The following is a 25,775-nucleotide window of genomic DNA, read 5'->3' on the forward strand; positions in this document are numbered from 1 at the left end:
TAAAATAATTCACACCCATTACTATGTTTCTCTTCACTGTAAATTGTTTGATGGGATGTGACACTTGTGCCCTTAATGAAGCTCTTTCCACATTCCATGCACTAATATAGCTTCGCCCTACCATGAGTTTTTTTGATTGGGTGTGAGATTTTTCTTCTGACTTACACTTTTCCACATTCTTGGCACTGAAATAGTTTCTCCCCACATGACCTACTGTGATATTGATGGAAGTATGAGCCTTTATTAAAGCCTTCCTTACATTTAAAGCCCCTATATGCTTTCTCCCCGTATGAATTGTTTGGTGGGAAGCTAGATTCCAGTTGAAGGTGAAGCTGTTTCCACATTTCTAGCATTAAAACGGTTCCTCCCTGTGTGAGTTCTTTTGTGTAAATTGAGACTATCCTTCCGACTGAAGCTCTTTCCACATTCCAAGCACTGATAGGGTTTCTGCCCTGTATGAATCCTTTGATGCAAAGTGAGACCTGCCCGCCTTGTGAAGCTCTTTCCACACTCTTGGCATCGAAATGGTATCTCCCCACTGTGAATTATTTGATGGGAAGTGAGACCTTCTTTCCAACTGAAGCTTTTTCCACATTCCAGGCACTGATATGGTTTCTCCCCTGTATGAATTCTTTGATGGGAAGTGAGTTGGGTGCTTTGAATGAAGCTTTTCCCACATTCCAAGCACTGATAGGGTTTCTCCCCTGTATGAATCATTTGATGGGAAGTGAGATGGGAGCTCTGACTGAAGCTCTTTCCACATTCTGAGCACTGATAGGGTTTCTCCCCACTGTGAATTCTCTGATGTTGACGGAGGTTTGTGATTTTATTAAAACTCTTCGCACATTCCAAGCATTGGTATGGTTTCTCCCCTGTATGAATTTTTTGATGGGAAGTGAGACTTCCCTTCTGGCTGAATCTCTGTCCACATTCTAAGCACTCATATGGTTTTTCTCCTGTATGGATTATTTGATGGGAAGCGAGCTTTGCCCCCTGACTGAAGCTCTTTCCACACTCTGAGCACTGGTATGGTTTCTCCCCTGTATGAATTATTTGATGAGAAGTGAGATTGGCCCTATGACTGAAGCTCTTCCCACATTCCAAGCACTGATGTGGTTTCTCCCCTGTATGAATTTTTTGATGGGAAGTGAGACTGCCTCTCTGATTGAAGCTCTTTCCACATTCCAAGCACTGGTAGGGTTTCTCCCCTGTATGAACTCTCTGATGGTAAGTGAGACTGACCTTATGACTGAAGCTCTTTCCGCATTCTTCACATTTAAATGGTTTCTCTCCTGTGTGAATTATTTGATGGGAAGTGAGATGGGAGTTCCGACAGAACCTCTTTCCACATTGCAAGCATTGAAATGGTTTTTGCCCTGTATGAATTCTTCGATGGAGAATGAGACCTGTCCTCTGTGTGAAGCTCTTTCCACACTCTGAGCATTGAAATGGTTTCTCTCCGCTGTGAATTACTTGATGAGAAGTGAGACTTACCTTCTGGCTGAAGCTCTGTCCACATTCCGAGCACTGATAGGGTTTCTCTCCTGTATGAATTCTTTGATGGGAAGTGAGAATTGTCCTCTGGCTGAAGCTCTTTCCACATTCCAAGCACTGATAGGGTTTCTCTCCTGTATGAATTCTCTTATGGGATATGAGACTCCTCTTGAACTTGAAGCTCTTTCCACATTCAAAGCAATTATAAGGTTTCTCCTTTGTATGAATTTTTTGATGGGAACTGAGAGTTTCCTTCTGGTGGAATTTCTTTCCGCATTCCAAGCACTGATATGGTTTCTCCCCTGTATGAATTCTTTGATGGGAAGTGAGACTCTCCTTCCGACTGAAGCTCTTTCCACATTCCAAGCACTGATGTGGTTTCTCCCCTGTATGAATTATTTGGTGGGCTGTGAGATGGGTCCTCTGACTGAAGCTCTTTCTGCATTCTAAACACTGATAAGGTTTATTCCCTGAATGAATTATTTGGTGGACTGTGAGATGGGCCCTATGACTGAACCTCTTTCCACATTCCAAGCACTGATGGGGTTTCTCCCCTGTATGAATTCTTTTATGGGAAGTGAGGTAGGAGCTTACACTGAAACTTTTACCACATTCTAAGCACTGATAGGGTTTCTCCCCACTGTGAGTTCTTTGATGGGTCGTGAATTTTGTACTTTGACTGAAGCTCTTTCCACACTCTTGGCATTTAAATGGTTTCTCCCCAAGATGAATACTTTGATGTCGATGAAAGTTTGTGCTTGTATTAAAGCTCTTTCCACATTCTAAGCACTTATAGGGTTTCTCTCCTGTATGAATTCTTTGATGGGAAGTGAGAGTGGCGCTGTGACTGAAACTCTTTCCACATTCCATACACTGATAGGGTTTCTTCCCAGTATGAATAATTTGATGGCCCATGAGATGGGCGCTCCGACTGAAGCCCTTTCCACACTCTTGGCATTTAAATGGTTTCTCCCCAAGATGAATACTTTGATGTCGATGAAAATTTGCACTTGCATTAAAGCTCTTTCCACATTCCAAGCACTGAAATGGTTTCTCTCCTGTATGAATTCTTTGATGGGTCTTTAGGTTGGTGCTCTGACTGAAGCTCTTCCCACATTCCAAGCATTGAAATGGTTTCTCTCCTGTATGAATTCTTAGATGAGAAGTGAGAGTGGCACTGTGACTGAAGCTCTTCCCACATTCTGAGCACTGATAGGCTTTCTTTTCACTGTGAGTTCTTCGATGGGAACAGGAGCTCTGACTGGAGCTCTCTTCACTCTCCCAATATTGATATGGCTTCTCCACTGTGTGGATTCTCTTGTGTTCTCCTTCATTCTTCATTTCCAATCCACCACCACCTACAACGAAGAGAGAAACTGATTTGATCCTCAGGAAGAAACAGACCCCCCAGTTATTGAACAATGCTAATGAACCTTTGTGAAAGAGGAAGAACGGAAGACGCCAGGTCTTTCTACAGAGGTCACGTCCTTTGTTGACCAGCATTCACAGACATATTTATGGGAACCAGAGGTTCAAAAAGTATGGCTCTTTTCTAGGACGGATTCTGTTTGCCACAATCATGAAATCTACTCCAAGTTGATTTTGTTAGTTCAGACCACCCTGGTCATTATTTTAAAAGCCATAACTTCCTGCCTCTCTCCACCTGGCCCAGGGCGGGGCCTGACAGGTCTCATAAAAACTGCTGCTGCAGTTGCTGCTCAGCAAGGACTGGGGTATTTTGGGGGGAAATTGTTGGGAGTTTTTGCTGTTTTATTTTTATGTAGAAATTGTTCAGTTCCATTGTGTAGTTTTTCATGTGTTTTATTTCTATGACTACTTTGACATATTTGTAATTATGTAAATCTTTTCATATTGTAAGCCGCCTTGAGCATTGTTTTAACTGTGGAAAGGCAGCATACAAATAAAATGATGATGATGGTGACTGGAGGAAGAATATTCACTGAGTAAACAGAGTAAATCCCTCCATTCGGGGTTCACAGTGGGGATGTCACAATCCCAGGTGCCTGTTGAGCTCCATCAAAATATTGGGGGTTCATCACATAGAGATACGCATGGAATTTCAAAACAGACGTTATGATCCAGCAGGGAGCCTTACCGAGAGAGGCCAGGATCCCACGATTCTCCTCCATGACTTCCTTATGCAGAGCTCTCTGGTCAGGATGTAGCAACGCCCATTCCTCATCTGTGAAACGAACAGTGACATCTTCAAAGCACACTGGACCCTAAAAGAATGAGGGAAATGTCCTCCTCTTAGACAACATAAAGATTGCTCTGTGGTTGTCATGTTTGAATGGGATTGTTTTGAGGTCAAGTTACTAGTCTCTGCAGCCATAGCAGACTCTCGAGTCAGATTGAGGCCAACAACAGCAATTTACCTTTCTGGAAATGGTGAAACACCACAATGTGCAGCTGATGAGACTCGTTGGGTGAATCCTGGTCACTTTTTATGGTTGGCCAACTGCTTAGAAGCTTTTATTAGCTTTCCGTGTTAAGTATATAAAGAAAACTCTAAACGTTGCCAAATAATACTAGTGCCATTTCAGCCTTTGTTAACGGCAACCTTGACGGAAGCCAAGAGGAAGAGTGAGATGTGTTTAGGCCCAGAGTCACCTGACTGCCCCACCCCTCGGCCTCTTTCCCCACACATCTCCTTTCCACTACCTGTTCTGGTTCCACAGCCACTGCTTCCCCTTTGGCACCATGAAAAGACGGACGAGGAGGTCTTGCTGCCATCGTTCTCTCACCTGCGAGAGACAAAGTTAACTGGGAAACCCAGAGCGTATTGTTCTCTCTGAGGTTCAGCTGTGCATCTTGAACTGCAGATGAGCCTCAGAAAAAAGTCTCACTTGCTAAGGGCATTTTGACATTTATATCCATTTCATATTTTATTTGTGTTAAAATACTGTTCCTGCTCCTCTGTCCCTCCAAAATATGAAAAAACCAAATTATTAGTTTCAAAATCCTCTAAATATGACAGAGTAAAAACTCCTTCCTTACCCATTGGCCTCTCTCTGGTGTCCAACGGAGTCCTCTCTGCCTCAGAGGAATCGGGGCCCATTTCTGCTAACAGATCCTTTCCCTGAAAGAGCAACAACGATTCAGAACAGAACATGAAGGATTTGAAAGGGAACAGAAGATGCAAAAGCTTTAGGATGCTTTCCATTAGTACCGCATTTTGGAATACTCTCCCTCTTGTTTGGAACTCCTTGTGAGTATCCAGAGGAAAGACTCCCTCACCTGCTGCTCTGCCTGCTTTCTCTCCTCTGCCTGACTCAGGAGGAAACCTTCAGCCAGGGCTACTGCCTGGGAACTGGTCTCTGCTCTGCATTCCCTCACCCAGCTCTCAGTCTCTGGTGGAAGGACAGCCAGGAACTGCTCCAAGATCACCAAGTCCAGCATCTCAGCTTTAGTATGTCTTTCTGGCTTCAGCCACTGATGGTCTAGTTGGTAGAACCAGCTGCAAACCTCTCGGGGTCCTTTGGCCTCCTGGTAGCTGAACTGCCTGAACTGTCGGCTCTGCACATCTGAGCGGAGGGTGTCCTCCTCATCCAGGATCTTCCGCATGGAGTTTTCCCAGAATCCCCCGCGGCACCCAGTTTGCATATCACGGTCTCTTCCCGCTTCAGGACCAACTGAGTCTTGCTCATCCATCTGTGCTCTCAGGAAACCTCCTAGAGATAAGAAGGAATCCCTCAGTCTTCTGCCATGTTCTGTCTGTGTGAATCAGAGGTGTCAGCAAATCCTGCAATGCAAATGTGTTGCTCTGTTGTAAGATTGATACACCATCAGGAGAAGTAAAACATTCATTGAACAAACCTTCATGCTCAGAAAATCGAACTAACTACTGGATAGTTGCTAATCTCCCTTTCCTGAGCAAGGTTATGGAGTGGGTTGTCGTAGACCAGATGAAGGCATTCTTACAGGAAACCGATTTCCTAGAAACATTCAGGTCACCCTGTAGGATGACCTCCGTCAAGAGAGAGACAGGGGTTCTTGTCCTTCTTGGATGGTTCTTGTCCTTCTTGGATGGTCATTCCCAGAGGGCATTGCTTGGGGAGTGCTTGTCAGCCCTGTGGAGCCTTCAATGTGGGGTTCCTCGGGGCTCAATCCTATCCCCTATGCTGTTCAACATCTACATGAAACCTTGGGCTGGGGTTATCTGGAGGTCAGATGACACACAGCTGAAACTGAAACTCAATCCAAACCTGCTTAGTTATAGGCAGTCCAATTCTTTAGGTCACTACTACTACTAGAAAGAATTTTCGATTTTGTTTTAAATATTTTGGGGATAGAGTATAAAACTTTGTTATACAAAATACGTCCTGTAGGTTGACATCAATACAAATGACCAAACTGATCCCTGATGATTTAGGCGCAGAGAGATCATGTGAGCCAATAGACTTCCCTGAGCAATGTTAGAAAGTTAATCCAATAATCGATCTTGCTCTACAGCATTTGCCCTGCTAATAATGTTGCAGTTTCTGCTGTCTCCTGGTCTCCTTGATCTGCCAGAAGCCAGTAGCAATGCTGGAGCGAACTGGCAAAGAGGAGGAACACCCCCCTCCCTCCTCAACTCTTTATAACAATAATATTTATAATAATATTTATTATTTGTACCCCGCCCATCTGGCTGGATTTCCTGGAGAGTACAGGGTTTTATCTGCAGCCTCCCCCCCCCCAAGACCCCTCCCTCCCCAACGGAGCCAAGCAAGATGAGCGGGGCAGAGACCTGCCCCCCTCGCCCCCTCCCTGGCTTGACAGCGAAGGAGGGCGGGTAATGTTTGCACCCGGATTGGGGGCCCCCATGCATGATCTGACCAGCCCCCCCCAGCATCCTCCCCTGCAGCCCTGGGACCCCCTTCTCCCCCTTGCACCCGGAGGGAGAGGGAGACCAGACTCACCCCCAGGCAGCTCTTGCAAGAGAGAGGGGGAGGGAGAGCAAAGGCGGGACTGGCGAGGGAGGGGCCTTTGCTCGGGAGGACCTTGCCCCCCCCACGCCTCCACTTCCTGTCCTCTCTAGAAATCCAGCTCTGTTCCTTTTAACCCTTGGCAAGCCGAGCACAGCCGGAGCACCGCTCTCTCCTCCTCCTCCAAGGAACCCCCGCCCCATGCTGCATTATTTTGGGAGACCCTCTTGATCTGCACTTTCCTGCAGCTGGCAGGGGAGAAGAAGGCCCCCAAGAAGCAGGGCATCCCTCACAGTGGAATTTGCTGCCAAGGAGTGTGGTGGAGTCTCCTTCTTTGGAGGTCTTGAAGCGGAGGCTTGACAGCCATCTGTCAGGAATGCTTTGATGGTGTTTCCTGCTTGGCAGGGGGTTGGACTGGATGGCCCTTGGGGTCTCTTCCAACTCTATGATTCTATGATTCTACTAGAAGCAGAGCATAGGAGAATCTGGAAGGGACCCCGGGGGGGTCATCTAGTCCACCCCCCCTGCCAGGCAGGAATCTCAGCTCAAGCATCCCTGACGGAGAGCCCCCCCAACCTCTGCAGAAGCAACCCCCCCTCTGGCTGCCGCTTCCCCCCCCCCCCACATGGCAGACGACTTCCCAAAAATCCCAAGTCTCCCCCTACCCCACCCCAGCCTCGAACTAAGGTCGGGACAATGAGCCTGGCCATTCTGCTTTACCGTTTACACAAGCAGCATACATGCAGAGAGGCTCAGAAAAGAAGTCTATAAAAGATACCATGCATTGTACTGTATCCACTGACCGTGTTCTCGAAGCTACCAACATGAGTGTGCCAGCATGGTCTGCCTTTTTGCCATTGAGCCACTTCCCACATTTGCCCAGCACAGGTAATATTAAATTACTGGGTTATATTCTCCAATTTGAATTATGGTGCTGGAGGAGACTCTTGAGAGTCCCATGGACTGCAAGAAGATCAAACCTATCCATTCTCAAAGAAATCATCCCTGAGTACTCACTAGAAGGACAGATCCTGAAGTTGAGGCTCCAGTACTTTGGCCACCTCATGAGAAGAGAAGACTCCCTAGAAAAGACCCTGATGTTGGGAAAGATGGAGGGCACAAGGAGAAGGTGACGACAGAGGACGAGATGGTTGGACAGTGTTCTCGAAGCTACTAACATGAGTTTGGCCAAACTGCGGGAGGCAGTGGAGGATAGGCGTGCCTGGCGTGCTCTGGTCCATGGGGTCACGAAGAGGCGGACACGACTGAACGACTGAACAACAACAACAAATATTCTCCAAACAACATTAAACTTGTGCAAGCGAGTTTATGATTTTCCCTTGAATTCCCCAGACAAATGAAATTCGTTGGGCCCCAGAGTTTCAACTGGGCGGCGCTGGCTGGCCCCAAGTCTCATAGTTGCTGGGCCCAAGTTGCCCTGTCCTCCTCGCATGAAGTCTTGGATTTGCAATTTGGGGAGAGGAGAGACTGCCTGCTGGGGAGCAGGCGGGATGGGGAGGCCCTTTAGATATAGAGGCTCTAGGCGTCAGCCTACTTGGCCTATACATCAATCCAGCACTGGGTCTATTCTCATCTGTAAATGAACTTAACATTCGAAACAACAAATAAGAAGTCAAAATTTCCGGGGGCGCATTTTATTCAATCTCGCCTACAATTCTGTGTGCTGAACACACACACAGACACATAGCTAATATGAAATTACTGGCAGTTATAGTCTCCAAACAACATTAAACATTAAAGCAGGTTCATGATTTCCTCGCCTCCTTGGATTCTCCACACAAACGAAATTTATTATACTTTAGCAGTGCAGATCACTGTGGATCAAATGGTGCGTTTCTACTGTTAACATTACATCTTAAAATATATTATGCTTTGATAAGGAAGTAGCAACACTCCATCTATCAATGGAACATGAAAAGGTTGCACCAAAGGAAGAAGAAGAAGAAGAGTTTGGATTTGATATCCCGCTTTTCACTACCCGAAGGAGTCTCAAAGCGGCTCACATTCTCCTTTCCCTTCCTCCCCCACAACAAACACTCTGTGAGGTGAGTGGGGCTGAGAGACTTCAGAGAGAAGTGTGACTAGCCCAAGGTCACCCAGCAGATGCATGTGGAGGAGCGGAGACACGAACCCGGTTCCCCAGATTACGAGTCTACCACTCTTAACCACTACACCACACTGGCTCTCAACATAAAAAGACACATAAAATAAAACTTTTAAAACTTTAAAATACATTCAAGTATGGGTGTGTTTTGCCGGGGGGGGGGAGAATTCCAATGTAGGGTATGTACAAAGTCTCAGTGGCACTCCAGGTCCCCCAACTTCAGATTTATTGACCTAAAGAATTGGACTGCCTATAACTAAGCAGGTTAAAGGGTGTGATGTGATTTCTGTGATGGTTGTTTAATTCTGATTTAGAAGCCGGGTGTCCTAGTCCAGGTGCCAAGACTGATCTGCCAGACTGCCAGTGTGGTGTAGTGGTTAAGAGCAGTGGACTCGTAATCTGGGGAACCAGGTTCGTGTCTCCGCTCCTCCACATGCAGCTGCTGGGTGACCTTGGGCTAGTCACACTTCTCTGAAGTCTCTCAGCCCCACTCACCTCACAGAGTGTTTGTTGTGGGGGAAGAAGGGAAAGGAGAATGTTAGCCGCTTTGAGACTCCTTGGGGGGGGGCATCACCTGTGCTATTTTTCCAGAAAAAGAGGTGCCGGAACTGAGTTCACAGGATTTTCACAGGAAAGCAAGGGAGCAATTCATAATGGACGGTTACAATCTTGACTGGTTCTCTCATATGTGGTTAGTAGAGAGGATTAAGCTGGATTTAAAAAAAATGGTATAGAGCAAGAATAGACAGACTTTGAAACTCCACAGAACACAGATGATGCAAAATGTATAAACCATTGCTGAAATTTGAGACCAAAGAACAGGTGAAAGAATGCATTATTAAAGAAAGGGGCAAAAACTCTGGTTATAATATACGGAAAGAACAGTGGGAACCTATGTGGACTAAGGAGTTAAAATTTACAATTTGTTATTATCTCAAAGATATTTTTCATAAAGTGATGTCGCTGGTATTTAACTCCTGGAAAACTTTTCAGAATGTATAAAGATGTTTCAAATGTTTGCTGGGAATGCCAAGAACACAAAGGAACATTTTATCACACTGGGTGGACATGTAAAAAGGCTAAAATTGGATTAAAATACATACATTGATACAGCAGATTTTAAAAGTTAATATTCAGTTGAAGCCAGGACAATTAGAAAAACAATTAGAAAAGGATTATGGAAGATTACTTCAATATATGATTACAGCAGCGAGATTGCTATATACACAAAGATGCAAAGATACAGTTCGATCCAGGAATGGCTGATGAAACTATTGGGGTTGGCTCAAATGTCAACAGTTAACCTGCTTAATTAGAGAAAAATCATCACGCACAGTTATGAAAGATTTCCATTTCTTGTGGAGTTTTTGTGTGAAAGAAAAAAGGAACTTGTAATATCTGGATTTACTAGTTTAGAGAAGATAGAACAATTGGATCTGAATGAGTGAATAATGTGTTTTGCTGCAGGAAAGAGAACCAGAAATCCTTTAATTCCCCCCCCCCCACTTCCATTAATCTTTTTCTCTCTTTCTCTTCTTTTGTCCTAACACGAAAAAGGGTTAGAGCACTATTAGCAAGTGTAAGGACGTTCAGTGGTTGCTCGTGAGTAAAACGCCAAACGCAGAACTTCTAAGCTAAGTTCAAACGTCCATCTCATCCCTCCGCAGAGTCCAGGAATGAACCCTTCCGGTTCTTTGTCCAGCAAAAGAGGCGCGGGATTCTGAACCCCCGCCTCCCCCTTCCTTCCTGCCTGCAACCTCAGAGCGTGGGAACCTGACCCCGTTCCCCGCTATCCCCTCAGTGTTCAGGCTCTGCGATCCTTTCAGAGCCCCTGCACCGCCTTCCTGCATCTAACTCCCCCTCCCCACTGGAGGAATGGTCGCTTCCGGCGGAGGAGGGGGAGGACGAACTGGTAAATAGCGGAGGGGGTTCTCTATACTGCAAACGCTCCCGCGACTCTACCACCCGCGGGGAGGGTGGTTTCCTGACAGCAAGCATAGCAAGGGGGTTGTTGTTACTCCTCGTGAATTGGATCCGTTTCCCGCATATTGTTGAATATCCCTCGAAACCCTCAGTTTACACCAGTCCAGGTATTGACACTGGTACGTCCTTCAAAGGAGGGGGGGGAATGATACCTGGGAGGAATGATAATACCTGAAAGCCATAACCCGGAAGTTGGCACATCACATACCCAGCTGAGTACCAGGTTGGCATAACTTCGTTCCCACAGTCACCACCACAACGTATCCAGTTGCTGAAACAGCAAAATGTTTCCCCAGTTGCAACCTCAAGACCACTTATGCCTGGCCTGAGCTCAAGATAAGAGTCAGGAAGTAACTGCCCTGTAGACCAGCAGAAGAAATTCCTGACTTCTACGTGTCTTCTCCATGCACACACTCGTATGTTTCATACAGTTGTAGAAAAGCTTTATGCATTCTTTATTTTGGTTTTTTTTTTTGAGATATCAAAACAAAGACTCACTCCTGCACCTTTGAATAACCACTTTTAAAATTGCCACCTGTTTTGACTGGAAGAGGGACAGCATTTTTGGCATTTGCTAAAGTTAACACATTCCTTATTTCTTCCACACTTCAGTTGGGCAAGAACAACAAGGTCACCTGCGTGAAACACTGACAAAAATGCCCCCCCCGGTCAAGTTCTGTTGCTGGGTTGCTGAATGACAAGAACAGTCTTCCAATCCTTGCCCACATACTAATCAAAGTCTCCCAAAATTAAAATCCTATATACCAGTGGTGGCGAATCTTTTAGAGACCGAGTGCCCAAACAGCAACCCCAAACCCAATTATTTTTTGCAAAGTGCCAACACAAAGTGCTCAGAGTTGCTGACTTTTTTGGGGGGAGGATTTCACGATATTTTTGAGCTTTTTTTGGGGGGGGGGTTGACGGAAAACATGAACAGGAACAGCAATCAATACCCTTGACTGTCGCTGGCAGGGAACGATCCATGAAAGAATGGTGGAGATAGTTTTAGGGGGGGATTAACAGAAATCGCTCACCTGCCAGCAAAGCCAAGGTGAAGCAACAACTGTTGGAAAACTCACTGGCAGCAGCAGCCATTCACCCTTCCAGAAGAGTGGAGTTGCTGGCGTTTCCCGCCATATGACCGTCACCCATCTCCAAGCCGCTGAGACGCGGGGGGACGGCTGCCTTATGGGCACAGATTCGACCTTTCCGCCATGGGACTGGTAGGAAGAGGGATGGTGGCCCACACCAAAGCAGGAGCTGCTCACCCCGAGGTTCCCAACGGCTGCTCTCAAGCATCCCACTTTCAAGGCCTCGGGAGGAGGAAGGTGTGAAGGGAAGCCCGAAGGTGGCAAAACCTTACACCTGCGTGGGCCTTCTGCCTACGACAGGCCAGTCGGCCACCCGAAGCAAGCGTGCGGCAGTGGTGACAGGATGTGGGAGCTGGCTCGCTTGCCGCCCCACGCGCACCTATGTCTCTGCCTTCCATCGGAAAAGCCAAGAATGGTGGGACCGCTGATGGAGGGAGTTAGGGAGGGCAAGAGAAGGTGGCGGCCAGCCCTGTTCTTCCCCACCTGCTCCCTTACATGCACGGGTGCGAGAGTGGGGCAAACCTGCAGGTCGGCGCTGAGGAACCTCCAAGCCAGACAAGTGGAGTGGAGATTGGGGGGGGGCAGCAGATGGGCTGACAGCACACATACCATCCAAGAGGGCTCTGTGTGCCCGCTGAGGCACGTGCGCCATAGGTTTGCCACCACTGCTATGTACCTATTGCAATGACACTGGCCCTCTTACCCAATCTCTCTACACATTCCATGCCGATATGGCTTCTCGCTGCTGTGAGTTTTTTGACTGGGTGCGAGATTTTCCTACTGATTGAAACTCCCTCCATATTCTTGGCACTGAAATAGTTTCTGCCCTTGGTGGTTAATGTTATGTTGATGGAAGTATGTGCTTTTATTAAAGCCTTTCCTACATTGCAAGCACTAACATGAGAGCCAGTGTGGTGTAGTGGTTAAAAGTGATAGACTCGTAATCTGGGGAACCGGGTTCGTGTCTCCACTCCTCTACATGCAGCTGCTGGGTGACCTTGGGCTAGTCACACTTCTCTGAAGTCTCTCAGCCCCACTCACCTCACAGAGTGTTTGTTGTGGGGGAGGGAAAGGAGAATGTTAGCCGCTTTGAGACTCCTTCGGGTAGTGAAAAGCAGGATATCAAATCCAAACTCTTCTTCTTCTTCCCCTCTGTATGAATTTCTTTATGGGAAGCTAAACTCCTCTTGGAAGGGAAGCTGTTTCCACATTTCTAATACAGTTTGTGCCCCGTATGAGTTTTTTGATGAAGCATGAGACCTGCCCTCCTTCTGAAGGTCTTTCCACACTCTTGGCATCGAAATGGTATCTCCCCGCTGTGAATTATTTGATGGGAATTGAGACCTTCTTTCCAACTGAAGCTCTTTCCACATTCCAAGCACTGATAAGGTCTCTCCCCAGTATGGATTCTTTGATGGGAAGTGAGATTGTGGTTGTGGCTGAAGCTCTTCCCACATTCCAAGCACTTATATGGTCTCTCCCCTGTATGAATCATCTGATGGGAAGTGAGATGGTTGGTTGTCCTGAAGCTCTTCCCACACTCCAAACACTGATAAGGTTTCTCCCCTGTATGGATTTTTTGATGGGAAGTGAGACTCGCCTTCTGGCTGAAGCTCTGTCCACATTCCAAGCACTCATACGGTTTCTCTCCTGTATGAATTATCTGATGGGATGTGAGCTGCACCCTCTGACCGAAGCTCTTTCCACATTCCAAGCACTGGTACGGTTTCTCCCCTGTATGAATTCTTTGATGGGATGTGAGATTGGCCCTGTGACTGAAGCTCTTTCCACATTCTAAGCATTGATAGGGTTTCTCCCCTGTATGAATTCTCTGATGGGATGTGAGGCTTACCTTATGATTGAAGCACTTTCCACATTCTTGGCATGTAAATGGTTTCTCCCCTGTATGGATTCTTTGATGGTAAGTGAGATAGGAGTTCCGACTAAAGCTTTTTCCACATTCCAAGCATTGAAATGGTTTCTGCCCTGTATGAATTCTTTGATGGAGCATGAGACCTTCTTTCCTTGTGAAGCTCTTTCCACAATCTGGACATCGAAATGGTATCTCTCCACTGTGAATTATTTGATGGGAAGTGAGCCTTGCCTTCTGGATGAAGCTCTGTCCGCATTCCAAGCACTTATATGGTTTCTCTCCTGTGTGAATCATTTGATGGGAAGTGAGATGGGAGCTGCGACTAAAGCTCTTTCCACACTCAAGGCATTGAAAAGGTTTCTCCCCTGTATGAATTATTTGGTGGGAAGTAAGATTCACCCTCTGACTGAAACTCTTCCCACATTCCAAGCACTTATAGGGTTTCTCCCCATTGTGAGTTCTTTGATGGGCAACAAATTTTGTGCTCTGACTGAAGCTCTTTCCACACTCTTGGCATTTAAAGGGTTTCTCTGCACGATGAATTCTTTGATGTCGGTGGAAGCTTGTGCTTCTATTAAAGTTCTTCCCACATTCCAAGCACTGATAAGGATTCTCACCTGTATGAATTATTTGATGGGAAGCAAGACTACTCTTCCATCTGAATCCCTTTCCACATTCCAAGCACTGATATGATTTCTCCTCACGGTGAATACTTTTATGTCGATGGAAGTTTGGTATTGTATTAAAGTTCTTCCCACACTCCAAGCACTGATAAGGTTTCTCTCCAGTATGAATTCTTTGATGGGAAGTGAGAGTGGCACTACGAGTGAAGATCTTCCCACATTCTGAGCACTGATAGCCTTTCTTCCCACTGTGATTTCTTCGATGGGAACGGGAACTCTGAATGAAGCTCTCTTCACTCTCCCAATATTGGTACGACTTCTCCACTGTGTGGATTTTGTCATGGTCTCCCCCGTTCTTCATTTCCAATTCAACACCACCTACAACAGAGAGAGAAACTAATTAGATTCTCAGGAAGAAACGGAGCCTCCAATTTTTGAACAATGCTAATGAACCAGTTACAGGTAGGTAGCCGTGTTGAACTGCCGTAGCAGAAACAAAATAAAAAATAAATAAATCCTTCCAGTAGCACCTTAGAGACCAACTAAGTTTGTACTTGGTATGAGCTTTTGTGGAAGAAGTGTGCATGCACAGGAAAGCTCATACCAAGAACAAACTTAGTTGGTCTCTAAGGTGCTACTGGAAGGATTTATTTATTTTTTATTTTGTTTCTAATGCTAATGAACTTTTGTGAAAGAGGAAGAACGGTAGACATCAAGTCTTTCTACAGAAGTCACAGACTTTGTTGACCAGATTTCATGGACCTATTTATGGGAACCAGAGGTTCAAAAAGTCTGGCTCTTTTCTAGGATGGATTTAGTCTGCCACAATCATGAAATCCACTCCAACTCTAACATTAGTCTTCTCTTTGAAAAATGGGCAGAGGCTAAAACAAAAACCCAAAACCTGACAGAAGTTACCTCAACTTCTCTAACAACTCTGTGTGTGAATGTTCCCTCCAAAATCCTGTCGAAAGTGTGACTGGGATTCCAGGAGGCCATTTTCCCCTGTTAGGTCTGTTCTCAACTGTCGAGTGACAAGAGAGATTTTCTGTGAGAGAAGCTCCTGCTTGTTTTATGCTATGTGTGCCTCAGAATAAGTCCATAAAGTCTCATAGAATCCTAGAGTTGGAAGAGACCTCAAGGGCCTTCCAGTCCAACCCCCTGCCAAGCAGGAAACACCATCAAAGCATTCCTGACAGATGGCTGTCAAGCCTCCGCTTAAAGACCTCCAAAGAAGGAGACTCCACCACACTCCTTGGTAGCAAATTCCACTGTCCAACAGCTCTTACTGTCAGGAAGTTCTTCCTAATGTTTAGGTGGAATCTTCTTTCTTTTAGTTTGAATCCATTGCTCCGTGTCCGCTTCTCTGGAGCAGCAGAAAACAACCTTTCTCCCTGCTCTATATGACATCCTTTTATATATTTGAACATGGCTATCATATCACCCCTTAACCTTCTCTTCTCCAGGCTAAACATACCCAGCTCCCTAAGCCGTTCCTCATAAGGCATCGTTTCCAGGCCTTTGACCATTTTGGTTGCTCCCCTCTGGACATGTTCCAGCTTGTCATATAGATAGAAGCATATGTGAGTCACTCTTAAGACTGAATGTAGCAGGATTATTTGATGTTGAATTATTTGGGTTTTGTGTGTAGCTTATTACGTCTTGAATAATGAATGGAATAAATGTACAAATAATCAGAATCAATACAGAATATATATATAAGAAATAGATATGAGCACATGTAAACGTGTTTTCTCCTGTCAACCTAGCAGTTCGAAAGCACAAAGTGCAAGTAGATAAATAGGTGCTGCTCTGGTTTGCCAGAAGTGGCTTAGTCATTCTGGCCTCATGACCCAGAAGCTGTACGCCGGCTTCCTCGGCCAGTAAAGTGAGATGAGCGCCACAATCCCAGAGTTGCCGTGACTGGGGTCCCTTTACCTTTACCTTTAAACGTGTTTTAGTATATCAAGTAATGTAATGTGTTTTGCTTAAACAGAGAATCTTGCGCAGTCTTTCCTAGGAGATAAAAAGAGCTATATATTTTTAAGGGTCAAACAACCTGAGGCAACCTCCATCCATATAAATACCACAGAAAAAGGTTTCTCCCTCAGAAACTGATGTTAATATTTTGATGTCAGTGTTCTCTTAATTATTCTCTCAAAAACAATTTTTAAAGGCAGATTGAAAAGAAGAAATAATTTTTTAGAATGGACAGAGGAAATTTTACACAGTGGAATAGGAGACTGAGAATAGTGTTAGACAGACTTGAAGTGATACTGTGTATTAAGGCAAATGTCTTACCACCAGAGAAGTTCTTGACAATGTAAAGAAAGTTTGTGGATTTACAAGATTTAAACTATAATTGAAAAGTTAAAGCTAGTAGAATATTCTATGTCTGAAGAACAGAAAGTGAGCTATATTCTAGGATATCTTGGATATTTTTTTTTGACATTTTCATATCCAGAATGGATGGCAATCCAAATTCAACACTCTGAATTAACAAAGGAATGCATTGAAAGAAGAGAAAATTCTTCAATCAAGATTCTTCAACTCAAGCTACGTTTCTCAGATAAGTAACAAGGGCATTCTCAAAAAGATTATTTTCTACAACTGTAATAAAGGCAAAGCCGGTTAAGTCCAGTCAGAAGCGACTATGGAGTTGCTCATCTGGCTTTCAGGCCCAGGGAGCCGGTGTTTGTCCACAGACAGATTTCCAGGTCATGTGGCCAGCAGGACTAAACTGTTCTGGCGCAACGGGACACTGTGACGGAGAGTGCACGGAAACGGCGTTTACCTTCCTGCCGCAGCGGTACCTATTTATCTACTTGCACTTTGACGTGCTTCCGAACTGCTAGGTTGGCAGGAGCTGGGTGCGAGCAACGGGAGCTCACCCCGTTGCGGGGATTTGAACTGCCAACCTTCTGATTGGCAAGCCCAAGAGGCTCAGTGGTTTAAACCTCAATGCCAACTACGCTAATGCAGGTGAAGAAATCTGAAAGTAAGCAATCAAACTGCAACCGAGTCAGAAGATACAGCTGGTGAGTCTGTCAGATGAGAAGTCAGAAGTCGGGTTGGTTGACTCAGGAGTATGTCCATGTGTCGCAATGTAAAATTCATTGGTGGTATGAGGAATGTTAACTGTTGATGGTGAAATTTTGATAGCTAACGGTAAAACAGTAAAAAGGTTCGGGATATTTAAACTGCAAATTGGGAAATGAAGCAAAGCAAATCAGAGTGTAAAATGTTCTTCATATAAATTGTAATATTCTGAATCGAATATTTAAGAGTCAAGCGACCTGGGGCAACCTCCGCGCATATAAATACCACACTGTGAAGCCGACATTTAAGAATGCCTGGTTAGTTCAGACCAGCCTGGTCATTGTTTAAAAAGGCATAACTGGAAGAAGAATATTCACAGAGAAAACAGTTGATATCCCTCCATTCGGGGTTCACGGTGAGGAGGTCAGAATCCCAGGTGCTTGTTGAGCTCCATCAAAATATTGGTGGTTCATCACATAGAGATACGCATGGAATTTCAAAACAGACGTTATGATCCAGCAGGGAGCCTTACCGAGAGAGTCCAGGATCCCACGATTCTCCTCCATGACTTCCTTATGCAGAGCTCTCTGGTCAGGATCCAGCAACACCCATTCTTCGTATGTGAAACGAACGGCGACATCTTCAAAGCACACCGGACCCTAAAAGAAAGAGGGAAATGTCCCCCTCTTAGACAACATAAAGATGATCTATTCCACATCGCTCTGTGGTTGTCATGTTTGAGTGGGATTGTTTTGTGCACATTTTAAATAGGGATGCTTATTTTAACATCTTAATGGAACTCTTTTATTGTGTGTTTTAATGATGGGTATTCATCCTTGTGGGGGGTGGGGGGTGATAGTACCCTTGGTGGGGGGCATGTTCTGCTCCTTCTGGGGTGGTTTGTCCACCTTTGGCCCCCATCCTGCACTCCGCTCTCACCTGTGGGCTCCTAGAACCTGTCAGTACGTTTCCAAGCACAATTCAGTGTTGGTGCTGACCTTTTAAGCCCTAAACGGCCTCGGTCCTGTATACCTGAAGGAGCGTCTCCACCCCCATCATTCTGCCGGACACTGAGGTCCAGCGCCAAGGGCCTTCTGGCGGTTCCCTCATTCTGAGAGGTGAGGTTACAGGGAACCAGACAGAGGGCCTTTTCTGTAGTGGCACCCACCCTGTGGAAAACCCTCCCATCAGGTGTCAAGGAAATAAGCAGCTATCCTATTTTTAAGAGACATCTGAAGGCAGCCCTGTTTAGGGATGTTTTTAATATATAACGCTGTATTGTTTTAACATTCGTTTGGGAGCTGCCCAAAGTAGCTGGGGAAGCTCAGCCAGATGGGCGGGGTACAAATAAATTATTATTATTATTATTATTATTATTATTATTATTATTATTATTAATTCAGCCAGGGGCGTCGCTAGGGGGGTGCAGTGGGGGCAGTATGCCCCGGGTGACAAGCGGCGGCCCCTCCCGCCACTCCCCACGCACCGCCGGTTACCCCGGGAGCAGCAGCGCTGCACGGACGGCGTGCTCCCTCGGCCGTGCGCTGCTGCTCCCAGGACGACGGAGCGAGCGGCGGCACGTGGGGGTGACAAGCGGCAGCCCCTCCCACCATTCCCACGTGCTGCCGCTCCCTTCGTCACCCCAGGAGCAACAGTGCATGGCCGAGCAAGCACCCCGTCTGTGCAGCGCTGCTGCTCCCGGGGTGACCGGCGGTGCGTGGGGAGTGGCGGGAGGGGCTGCCGCTAGTCACCCCACGCGCTGCCGCTCGCTCCGTCACTCTGTCGTCGGACCGCCGCTTCCACGGCCTCCTTTTGAGCCGCAGAGCTTAAAAGGGGGCTCTGCAGCTTAAAAGGGTGCTGCAGAAGCGGCGGCGGCACTCCCAGAAACGCCCCGGGTACCGCGGAGCCTTCCTCCGCCACTGTATTCAGCATGAGACAGCGGTCACAATCCCGGGAACGGCTTTTACTGACCGGCTTTGACTGACCGGTGAAGGGAACCAATGGCTCTTAAACCCTCAGTGTGTTTGGGACATCCCCGTCCATGCGAAGACTAGTTTCAGCACATTGAGCAGAAGAGACCAAGAGTAGGTCGAACGGTCAAGTTGGGGGTTGCTCCCTGCGCTGCAGAGGGAAGAGAGGAGCAGGTGGGGCTCGTCCACCTGGGAAGGGAGCCCAACTAAGAGAAGAAAAACTTTAGATCCTAAACCTCCTCTGCCTTGTGGGATATTTTTGGAAGAAGAAAAGGCTACGGAGTAAAGCCAACACAAATCTGGAGTGGAGTCCCTAAGGCAGTTGGATGCAGCCTTGTGTGCCTCCTTCCGGCAACTCCTGCAGCCAAGCTGCTGCCACACATCCTGCTCTGCTTTCCTTTGTGTAGCTGAGTTAGATGAATCCTGGCACCTTTTTATGGTTTGTCAGCTGCTTTGAATTGACTTGCCATAAGTCCAGACAATTTCTGGACATGTACGGAAATCGTGAAGAGCCCCTTTGACAGAAGCCAAGAAAAGGAGATAGATTTGTTCAGCTCAAAGGCACCCTGGCTGCCCCACCCCTCGGCCTCTTTCCCCCCAAGTCTCCTTCCCCATACCTGATGTGGTTCCACAGCCGCTGCTTCCTCTTCGCCACCATGAAAAGACAGCGGAGGAGGTCTTGCTGGCATCATTCTCTCACCTGCAAGAGACAAAGGGAAGTGCCATGCTGCTTCTCTCTGAGGTTCAGCTGTGCAGTTCGAACTACAGGCGAGCCTCAGAAAACGTCTCACGTGCTAAGGGCATTTTGGCATTTTTACCCATTTCATATTCCACTAAATATTACGGAGAAAAAACTCCTCCTTCCCTACCCAGTGGCCTCTCTCTGGTGTCCAGCGGAGTCCTCTCTGCCTCAAAGGAATTGGGGCCCATTTCTGCTAACAGATTCTTTCCCTGAAAGAGCAACAAGGATTCAAAAGAGAAAATGAGGGATTAGAGAATAAAAACTTCAGGGATATCAGATCTTATTCCTTGGGTGCTACCCAAAAAAGGATGGGCCATTACTAGAGAATTTTGAGATGTTCAGAGCCGCTTGGGAGTATCCAGAAGAAAGTCTCTCTCACCTGCTTCCTCTCCTCTGCCTGACTCAGGAGGAAACCTTCGGCCAGGGCTACTGCCTGGGAACTGGTCTCCGCTCCACATTCCCTCACCCAGTTCTCCATCTCCATTGGAAGGACAGCCAGGAACTGCTCCAAGATCACCAGGTCCAGCATCTCAGCTTTCGTGTTCCCTTCTGGCTTCAGCCACTGATGGTCTAGTCGGCAGAACTGGCTGCAAATCTCTCGGGGTCCTTCAGCCTCCTGGTAGCAGAACTGCCTGAACTGCTGGCTCTGCACATCAGAGCGGAGAGTGTCATCCTCACCCAGGATCCTTTGCATGGAGTTTTCCCAGAATCCTCCGCTGCTCCCAGTTTCCATACCATGGTCTCCTCCTGCTTCAGGACCAGCTGAGTCTTGCTCATCCATCTGTGCTCTCAGGAAGCCTCCAAGAGATCAGAAGGAGCCCCTTGGTCTTCTGCCACGTTCTGTCCGTGGAAATCAGAGGTGCCAGCAAATCCTGCAATGCAAATGTGTTGCTCTGTTGTAAGATTGATACACCATCAGGAGAAGTAAGACATTCATTGAACAAACCTTCATGCTCAGGAAATCGAACTAACTACTGGCCAGTTGCTAATCCCCCTTTCCTGAAGAAGAAGATAAACCGCTGTGTTGCAAACTTGCTATTGTGAGGATTAATTGTGAGGTTCTGTTGCTTTAAATGTCTCATTGCTCCATAATTTACTAGAGAATCACCTGTGGTTGAGTTTGTGTATATCAGGCTCTTTATTTCCTATGTCAGGCAGTAGTGGCTACATACGGGTATAAATAAATAAATAAATATTTTTTTTATTTATACCCTGCCCTTCCCAGCCAAAAAAACCCAGGCTCAGGGCGGCTAACACCAATTAAAATCACAGCAAAAAACATAAACACAATCAATTTAAAATAACAGATTAAAATACAAATTTAAAAATTCAATATTAAAACTGCAGTCTCATTTTCAAATAACCCACCAATAAAAGAATGAAGCATAAATATTAAACAGAAACCAAGAAGCAGTATGACCACTGCTCCAGAGAAGATGTATGTACATTAAGGTATGATATTCTTATTTCTCTTAATATTATTTTGGACTATTTGGACTCTTGTTTATGCTGGTCACTGTCCTTCATACGATTAGTTATATATATTTTGTTATTCTTTATAGTGATATACTGAAGAAGACCACGTCGAAACAGTGTATTTATCCGGAATGCTGTCTCACCGGATGTATTTAGTTACTCAGATTGCACAGCTATTATTACTTCGCTGCAAATTATAAAGACACAATTGTGCCCATCATTCATCGGTCTGCGTGTTGCCTCTTTCATCCCCCTTTCCTGAGCAAGGTTCTGCAGTGTGTGGTCACAGACCAGGTTGCAGGCGCTCTTACAGGAAACCGATTTCCTGGAAACATTCAGGTCACCCTGTAGGATGACCTCCGTCAAGAGAGAGATGGGGAAACATGTCCCTGTGAATTCTCCTCAACCTCTCAGCGGCTTTCGATACCACTGACCGTGGCATCTTCCTGAAGCAGCTGTCCCAGTTAGGGGTGGGTGACTCCCCTTTGCAGTGGTTCTTGGATGCTCGTTCCCAGACGGCATTGCTTGGGGAGTGCTTGTCAGCCCTGTGGAGCCTTCAATGTGGTGTTGTTCAACATCTATATGAAACTTCATAAAGAGGAGGAACACCTCAGATATGCTGATGATACTACCTTGATGGCAGAAAGTGAGGAGGAATTAAAGAACCTTTTAATGAGGGTGAAAGAGGAAAGCGCAAAATATGGTCTGAAGCTCAACATCAAAAAAACTAAGATCATGGCCACTGGTCCCATCACCTCCTGGCAAATAGAAGGGGAAGAAATGGAGGCAGTGAGAGATTTCACTTTCTTGGGCTCCATGATCACTGCAGACGGTGATAGCAGTCACGAAATTAGAAGACGCCTGCTTCTTGGGAGGAAAGCAATGACAAACCTAGACAGCATCTTAAAAAGCAAAGACATCACCTTGCCGACAAAGGTCCGTATAGTTAAAGCTATGGTTTTCCCAGTAGTAATGTACGGAAGTGAGAGCTGGACCATAAAGAAGGCTGATCGCCGAAGAATTGATGCTTTTGAATTATGGTGCTGGAGGAGACTCTTGAGAGTCCCATGGACTGCAAGAAGATCAAACCTATCCATCCTTAAAGAAATCAGCCCTGAGTGCTCACTAGAAGGACAGATCCTGAAGTTGAGGCTCCAGTACTTTGGCCACCTCATGAGAAGAGAAGACTCCCTGGAAAAGACCCTGATGTTGGGGAAGATGGAGGGCACAAGGAGAAGGGGACGGCAGAGGATGAGATGGTTGGACAGTGTTCTCGAAGCTACTAACATGAGTTTGGCCAACCTGCGGGAGGCAGTGAAGGATAGGCGTGCCTGGCGTGCTCTGGTCCATGGGGTCACGAAGAGTCGGACACGACTGAACGACTGAAGAACAACAAAAATTGGCAAGGATACCTTGAGCACTTATCAATGGGATTCTGGTTGAGGGATATTAGCCTGAAGCCCCTAGAGATTACCTGCTGAGGCATTTCCCTGTGCACGTGGTCTCTCGCCTACTGGATCATGGCAGAGAGATGGGTCCCCTTAAGGGCATCACTCCATACCCCAAATGAGTTTACTCAGGAGGAGACTTTGCTTAGGTGACCCCCCCCCCCATAATTTCCGTAACATTCCCCAACGGGGCAAGCGGCGCCCGGATGCCAAGCAAGAAGAGCGGGGCAGAGACCTGGCCCCCTCCCTGGCTTGGCAGCGAAGGGGGGCGGGGAATGTTTGCACCCCGATTCCCCCCCCGCATGATCTGACCAGCCCCCCCCCCCCGGCACCCTCCCCTGCAGCCCTGGGACCCCCTTCTCCCCATTGCACCCGGAGGGAGAGGGAGACCAGACTCACCCCCAGGCAGCTCTTGCAAGAGAGACGGAGGGAGACCAATGGCGGGACTGGCGAGGGAGGGGCCTTTGCTAGGCGGGAGGACCTTGCCCCCCCCCACGCCTCCACTTCCTGTCCTCTCTAGAAATCCAGCTCTGTTCCTTTTAACCCTTGGCAAGCCGAGCACAACCGGAGCACCGCTCTCTCCTCCTCCTCCAAGGCAGGAGCCCGGGAGGAGCCGCGTGTAAATGCCCCCCCCCAAGATGCCTCATTTGGGAGACCCCCTTGATCCCCCCAAGAAGCAGGGAATCCCTCACTTGAAGAAGAGCATGGGAGCGTCAGGAAGGGAGCCCGAGGGTCATCTAGTCCACCCCCCCCCTGCCAGGCAGGAATCTCAGCCCAACCTCTGCAGAAACCTCCCTCCCCAATCTGCCTGCCGCTCTCTTCCCCCCATGTCCTCGTTGTTGGGGGGGGGGCGTCCTGCAGAGAAAAAGACCATCCCTCCCCAGTCCCTGTGCCAGAGCTTCCTGGGTGGTGGCCCCTCCTGGGAATCTCCTCTCTCACCCCCCATGGGGTGCGTTGCAGCAGGGAGAAGCATGCGGTGACCCCCCAAGTCAGGGAGCAGAGGGTCCTGCCCCCTTCCTCTCTGCCAAGCCAGGGAGGGGGACAAGTTTCTGGGAGGTCTGCAACTCTTCTCCCCATTTGGGTCCAGACACTGCTTGCCCCCTTGGGGAGGTGTATTGGGGTCAGGGAGAAAGCAGCATCCAACAAACCCCATTCTGATGGAGGAGCCGCCAGAGAGAAGTCAGGGGAGGCGAAACACCCCGATCCACTTTGTGGAGACGGAGCCCAGGAGGACCCTGCGCTCCTCACCCAAGCCTTTCTCCTTTCTCCTTTCTCCTTGCACCCAGAGCCCTGTGCAGTTTCGGCCTGGGACGGAGTGCGCATGATGTGAGTGTGAGCAAGCCCTGAGTAAGGAAGCTGACCTTGTTCTACTCACAAGTAGAACCTTGGCAGAGACACATGCACGACTGGCACGTTCCCTCCTTCCTGGGCGATCGTTTCGGGAGCTTCTTAAGCATTCCTTCAGACTGAACATCACAGTGACTGATGCCAGGAGACATCGATCCACTCTTAGGCATCCGCAGAGGTTTGCGCAGTTGCGTAACGGACAACAAGTCAGCAATATAAAATCCAAGAACTCTGGCCAGGCGGGAGATCAGTTTCTAACATAGGATTTCTTAATATTCCAGCTGACGAAGAAATATCGAAACAGGGCCTTGTCCTGAAATTTATTTCAACTGGAATTTGTTTCAATACCTTAATAATAAAACTGTTTGAAGACTTAAAAACTGATCTCCCGCCTGGCCAGAGTTCTTGGATTTTCTATTTTTGACTTCTGGATATTACCAAGGACTCCAATTTCTATAGCGTAACAGACCACAGCAACCAGCATGTTGGCTAATCTACTTTATTACATATATACACAGTCGGAGCACTTCAGCATGGCTCCCTCTCCCTCTAGCATCGGGCAGCTGAGATAAAACAAAGGAATAACCGTTCCACTTTAGGAACACTGTAAGACAAACATTGATGCTTTTGAATTATGGTGCTGGAGGAGAGTCCCATGGACTGCAAGAAGATCAAACCTATCCATTCTCAAAGAAATCAGCCCTGAGTATCCTGAAGTTGAGGCTCCAGTACTTTGGCCACCTCATGAGAAGAGAAGACTCCCTGGAAAAGACCCTGATGTTGGGAAAGATGGAGGGCACAAGGAGAAGGGGACGACAGAGGATGAGATGGTTGGACAGTGTTCTCGAAGCTACTAACATGAGTTTGGCCAAACTGCGGGAGGCAGTGAAGGATAGGCGTGCCTGGCGTGCTCTGGTCCATGGGGTCACGAAGAGTCGGACACGACTGAACGATTGAACAACAACAACAACAAGACAAACATCCTGTCTTCCGTCCCTTACCATTCCTGTGGAATCAAAACACGTACCCAGTCATGTGATAAACAATAACAACCCCATGACTGCACACTGGGAACAAATCTCCCAACAAAAAGGAGCAGAGCTGGTTTCCTAGAGAGGACAGGAAGTGAAGGCGGGGGGGGGGCAAGGTCCTCCATGGCTAAATTCCCTCCCTCCCCCATCCCTTCCTGCAGGCTGAGAGGAGGCTGCTTTCTTCTCTCTCCTTTGCAAAAGCTTCCTTGGTGAGTCTCCTCTCTCTTTCCCCTGAGGGTGCAATGGGGAGAAGGGGGTCCCAAGGGTGCAGGGAGGCTGCATGGGGGTCCCTGGTGGTGGGAGACCTGCAAGTCAGGCAGCACAGGGTCCTCCCTTGTCCTCTCTGCCAAGCCAGAATCCGTTGAATGGGGACTCAACTCCGGGTAGGAGCAGAAACCCAGGGAAGCATTTGGCCTCCATTTCTAGAAAGCGGAACATCGGCCTGAAGTGGAGCGACTGCATTTTAGCAAACAGAGCTGAAGAAAAGCTGTGCATGGACTTCTGTGTCTAATGCCTTGACATCCTCAAAGTTAGGGGAATAAGTTGACTTTTACCTGAAAGGATGCGTCTCCTGACACCTCCTCCCCCCTCCCTGCCCACAAACC

At 47.3% G+C, this 25,775-nt stretch overlaps 1 pseudogene; it reads right to left on the bottom strand.

The window, feature by feature from the left end:
* Positions 1–260: 260 nt before the first annotated feature.
* LOC117042282 lies at positions 261–20,289 on the bottom strand (annotated as a pseudogene).
* Between the last annotated feature and the right edge of the window lie 5,486 nt (positions 20,290–25,775).

The sequence above is a fragment of the Lacerta agilis genome, chromosome 2, assembly GCF_009819535.1.
Source record: "Lacerta agilis isolate rLacAgi1 chromosome 2, rLacAgi1.pri, whole genome shotgun sequence".
In the NCBI taxonomy this organism is placed as follows: Eukaryota; Metazoa; Chordata; class Lepidosauria; order Squamata; family Lacertidae; genus Lacerta; species Lacerta agilis.